The sequence below is a fragment of the Podarcis filfolensis genome (assembly GCF_964270895.1).
Source record: "Podarcis filfolensis genome assembly, chromosome: 4".
NCBI classification, from domain to species: Eukaryota; Metazoa; Chordata; class Lepidosauria; order Squamata; family Lacertidae; genus Podarcis; species Podarcis filfolensis.
This window is the reverse complement of record NC_139607.1, coordinates 2,965,842-2,971,862: the sequence shown is the minus strand read 5'-3', so window position 1 is coordinate 2,971,862 and position 6,021 is coordinate 2,965,842.

The following is a 6,021-nucleotide window of genomic DNA, read 5'->3' as shown; positions in this document are numbered from 1 at the left end:
ACTGAAATGCATTTCAGTTTTATATAAGGGCTGCTTTTGCTCAATTTCAGCTTGCAAAACGAAAGAAATACAGTTGCTGTCAGTACATTTTTTCTTTACAGATCGATAGCTAAGTCAATATAATCATGATAGATTTTAAACAAATTCATTAACAATCTGATTTGGTGAAAAGCAGCACGAAACAAAAGAGCTATAAAAACTATTGGAAAGGAACAAAGGTTACTGCAGGAGGTCATGGTAACATCAGCCTCACTAAAACACCCTTATGAGATGCAGAGTTGCAGGAGTGTTACTTGCAGTGTGTGTGTGTCTGTGGGTATCTGCGTTAGCCTTTCAAGAATACACTTGAGAATGTAATAAGTGAACAAGTGAAAAAATGTACAGTGGTACCTTGGTTTAAGAACAGTTCTGTTTACGAACGATTTGGTTTGCAAACGCCACAAAACCAGAGGTAGTGTTCTGGTTTGCAAACTTTACCTTGGTCTACAGATGGAATCCGAATGGTGGAAGGGCACCGGCAGCGGGAGGTCTCATTAGGGAAAGCACACCTTGGTTTAAGAATGGCTTTGGTTTAAGAACGGACTTCCGGAACAAATTAAGTTCGTAAACCGAGGTACCACTGTATTAGCAAATGTCATACAAAGATACATTAAGAAGAAGGGTTAGCCTGTGGAACATGTGGAAAGGCCTCTATTTTTCCATTCAGCTAACTAAAGCACTGAAGGCTAGTTCTCATATATTTTGTAACAGAAATAAGACAGAAAAAGCACAGGTAAGATGACGAATCACAATATAAAATGGGATGGTGTATGAATTTGTTGTTGGTGATCTCTAGCACAGTGTGCTAAACAAGGAACATTGTGCCTAATTCTGGGACACAAGAAGAAAAAACACTGTGTTAAATATTTATTTCCATCAGATACTGTTCTTGTTGCCATCACTTTATTATTATTTTGATATTGTTGAAGGGAACAATTTAGTCCTTTCTTAGCCATTCATGCACTGTCATCAAGTAACAACTTAATTTCATCCAGTATTAACTGAGTCAAAACAAACTTTTCTGAGACATGGACAAATTGTTGGAGACCATTTTCATTCAACCCTAAAACACTGTCAGGGCTTTCATTCATCGCCTCCCCCCCAATCCCCCCATCCAATTTGTGCTTTCTAAAATATACAATAAACCACTGGAAGATAGTGTATGGAGGTATGGAGCAACGCATCATCAATACACAAAATACACAGAGCTCTGTGTCTCCTTTCCACCTTTGGCAGGTGCAATTTTCCTATTGTAAATTGATTTCTTTTAATCAGCAATGAGCTGGAAAAGGTGAAAACCAACCCAGACAAAACAGAGTTGTTTCTAATGCATGGTCATTGTCCATGGAGAAGAAGACACATCTCCTGAATTGGGGCCCCATTCAACTAAGGAGCAATTTAGCAGCAGTGGCAGAGGTGCCTGGGGCGGGGCACACCACAGGGCCTCCGGAGTCTGCCTGCCTCCTCCCACTCAGCCGCCCTACAGCTGGGGGGGGGGGAGGCAGTGGGTGGACTGTTTGGGCAGCACGGAGCCTGCACGTGCCCAATCCACCGCGTCTCTCCCATGGCTCGGGCATGCTGCAGGCCCTGCGGTGAGTGCCGCCCGGCATTTTGTCACCCCCCTCAGTGGTGACACCTGGGGCAGACCACACCCCCAGCACCCCTTCCTCTGCCCCTGCTTAGCAGTTGGGAATGTTCTACGCTGTGAGCTCTTACTGGATGCTCTGCTGTTATCTGTGACTGGGACTGCTCTGTCAAGGGCTCCAAAATGAGCTCCCCAAGCTTGGTGAATATAATAGAAAATAAGATTTAATGTAGGTAAGTGTAGAATGATGTACATTGGGATGGAAATAAACAAATCTCTCCTTCATATGTATATTGATGATGTCTGAACTTGTAACTAGCCAATAAATGATCCTCCTGTTGCGTTGGAGAGTTTGGTGAAATGAAGTCAAGATGAATTCCCTATAGTAAGAAAAATTAGGAAAGAGATTTAAAATGTGAATGCAGTACTGCTTGTTTAAAGACAGCAGTTCTTTGGACAAAAGTGCTCTGTAATTAACAGATACTAAAATTTTCAAAATTTTGTATGCCTGCTTCACCAAATGGCAACCTAGAACTGTGACAAGTGTTATATGGTGTTCTTTTCCACTCTGTGTATCATTGCACATTCTTCACTGATGGACTGTTGTCACGTGCCACACTGCTTACAACAGTAGATCAACATGGACTGGGAGGTAGTTGCTGCAGAAGCAGACTAGGGACCAGCAACAAGAGCAGCTACTTCGCGTCTTGGCAGGCTGATGCAAGGAGGAGTTGAAGGAAAACCATTCCACATATGTGCATTGCCAAAGGGATGTTTTAATTTCCTTCAGAAGTGAAAAGTTACAACATTGAACAACACAACATGTTCAAGGATGACAGAGTTTGGCTCCTCAGTCTTGCCAGCCATGCAGACTATGCAGGTGCAGGTGCAGGAAATTAAATTAATTCATCCTCAATCCCCATTTAAATTACAATAGTATTAAACAATTGTTGAATTGAAAGTCAGGGCTCATAATAAATTAGAGAATTATGGACCAACTAATTGTGAGTTTTGGCAGCACCCCAAAGTCTACAGTGTGACCACATTTGGAATATTGTGCGACATTCCTGTTGCTCTGCCTCAAAAGGACATCGTGGAAATGGAACAGAAGGGAAATCAAAATAATCAGTGGGTTGGACCACGTTATCAATAAAGAAGCGTAAAACCTTTGAGGCTTTGTTGTTTAAAGGGGGAAGTATAACAAAGGGGAGGTTTCTAAAATTATGCACACTCTGGCTATGTTAGTGAGAATAATTTCTCCTTTGGGTCATCCTATGAACATGATTAACAGTATATCTAGGACAGACAAGAGAATGCACTTCACACAACTGATAATAAAATGTTGGCATTCACCACCATAAGACATGGTGACAGCATCTGCCTTTGGTGGCTTTACAAGGGCATTTGACAAATGTATTGAAGGCTCTTCTGTCTACAAGGACCCTCCATGTTCAGAAGTTCTCTGTGTCTCAATACCTGTTACAGGAAAACAACAAGATGGGATGATTGTTGCCTTCTTTTTGGCTTCTCATCCCCCTGGAGGCATTTGGGCAGCCACTGTGGGATACAGGATGCTCAGTTAGATGGATCCTTGGCCTCATCCAGCATAACTCATGTGTGTGTCATTTTTTCTCTTCCATCCAGAAGCTGTGTGAAAGGGTGCCTAGCAGATCTGCCTACAGATCTATTATTAACACCAGTGACAGACCTTGGGGTCTCAAATTTCAGCAGCAACCTGTGTGACGCCAAAATTCAGCGTAAGCTGGCTTCTCATGTTCCGTTCAAAATCATAATTGTGCACCCTCTGCAACACCCCTGAGGTGCGGTGCCCAGTGCAACCAAACCAGTTGTGCTCCCCTAAATCCGCCTCTTCTTTACACAGCACACACTCAAGGGTATGGAGTATATAGGCTAGATTCAACAAAACAGTTATGCTAGCACGAGCAAACACAATGAGCCCTGCTAGTGCAATGGGGCTTTCCCCCTCTCTTTTCTCTGCAGGCCCCTCATGTCCCCCAGATCAGCTCTGGGGAGTTGGACAATCTCAGGGGGAATTATTTGTGCAGGGAAGTTAGTCTTAACCCAGTATCCAGTGCACCCATTGCTTCCTGCTTCTGTGACTGGAAGACTCTTCTTATTGGATGGACTCAAGTATTCCAAGGTCCTGCTGGAAGGCATTAAATGGAATACCTTAACTTTTGTGGGGCTTCCCACTTCTTCTGATAGATAACACACAAACTGGTTGCTGGAACAATCCCAGGTCTAGAGGGATTGTTAATTGAAAAACACAAGTTTCTTCAGAAAAAAGAGGGATTCCTCCTCTCCCTCTTTGATGAAATATTTGCTTCGTGGCAACATCAGTAATTCCTCTGGGTTGGGTATATATATAACAAAAATCCCTGCAAGCTACAGCAACCAGATTTGTACACAGTTAGTAAGACAATGTCTGCAAGAGGTGTTATTAGCCAAGCTACAGATCATTTCTTGCCAATGGCATTTCTTTCCAAAATAGGGAAATGTTCTTTCTTGACAAAAGAAGGGTGAATAAAAGGAAGGAAAGCAAGCAACAGTGTTTGCACTATTTTACTCACAACTCTGTTGTTCCAAATTATTTGTTCCCAGGCATTTATATACTGCTTTTGATCAAAAAAGATCACAGAGCAATTTTACAGAGGATATTGAACATTACAAGCTAATAATATAGTGTTATGCATGGGGAGTGGGGAGTAGGCTGGATGCCGGGACCCTTTTAACTACTGGATCCAGCAAGTGTTAAAATTTAAGTAAGGTTTCCAGTTCCTGGAACAGCCAGGCTAGTTTCCTGGAGAGGTGATGGCCTAGGTACTGGCCCATTAAGAGAACAAATAAAGTGGTTTGGCTCTGTGCCAGGTTGCAGATGGGTGGGCCCCACCTCCCTTAACTTGCTGGTACTTAGTTAGAAAAGACAAAGGGCAGAACTGAGCTGAATCTAGAAGATGGTTGTTGGACCTGCTAGAAGCAGATGGGAGCCAGAGAGAGAGAGAGAGAGAGAGAGATGCTTGAATCCAAGTCTGTGGAGAAGCAAGGTTCTCTTGGGTGCTAATACTGTGAACTCCTCTATTGTAGACTCAGGTTGCATGCATGCGTAAATAAACCACATATCCTAATCAGAGCCGTAGCTAGGTGATCTTCTGCCTCTGGCAGAACCATCCAGATTGCGCCCCCTAGCCACGGACAAATTAGCTCTTCTTTCCGCCTCTCCTCCAACCCCTCCCCCTTCCACCCATTCAATTCACTCTCTATTAAAAACCATTTCTTATGAGCCAATAATACATATTTATATTTATGGGCATATTTTACCTGATTTTGTGCCGCCCCCAACGCCTGCGCCCCTGGCGGGGCCCACCTCACCACCCACTAGCTACGTCCCTGATCCTAAGGACACCTCAGTCTCCGCTATTCCTCATTCCAAGGAAACTGAGCTCTGTGGAAGCACCTGGAAGCCCTGGAATCTTCTTCCGCTCAGGGATTGGGGTGGTGTGCAACTAGTATATAAAACAATAAAACATATACACCCTTAAAGTCTGTATTAGCTAAACTGGATAAATTCTATCTTTTGTATACTATTATTTGTGCTGGGGTTTGTTAGGTTTTTTTTTAATAAAATGTACTGACTGACAGACAACATCCTTAAAATAGGATTCCACTAAAGGTGCAATCTGTAGCAAAATCTGTCAGGAGGTGTAGGGTTAGGATCCAGCAGATCTCTGGCTAAGCCAGGAGGATCCTGGCATAGCCAAGCTAATCAGCTTAATTCCCTCATTGTTGGATCAGACAGAAATGCACCAACGTGTCTTCCTCACCCCAGCTGAGCAGAGCCGATCTTAAACTGGTATAAGCTCTGAAAATGGGGTGCTTCAGGGGTGTGGCAAGGGAGAGGGGATTTAGGGCTGGATCCTAAGCCTGTTCAGCTCTGGAAAAAGGCTGGTATTAATCAAAGACTATTTCCAGCTGTTCAGCCCCACTCCTGAAAGGAGTTTTGTTCTGCTGTACTTTACACCAACTTACCTTATGCCAGCTTCTTATGTGAGTGCCTGGAGGCGGTTGGAGGATGGATGGAGGCTAACAGATTGAGGTTGAATCCTGACAAGACAGAAGTACTGTTTTTGGGGGACAGGGGACGGGTGGGTGTGGGGGACTCCCTGGTCCTGAATGGGGTAACTGTGCCCCTGAAGGACCAGGTGCGCAGCCTGGGAGTCATTTTGGACTCACAGCTGTCCATGGAGGCACAGGTTAATTTTGTGTCCAGGGCGGCTGTCTCTCAGCTCCACCTGGTACGCAGGCTACCTGTCCGCAGACTGTCTCGCCAGAGTGGTGCATGCTCTAGTTATCTCCCGCTTGGACTACTGCAATGTGCT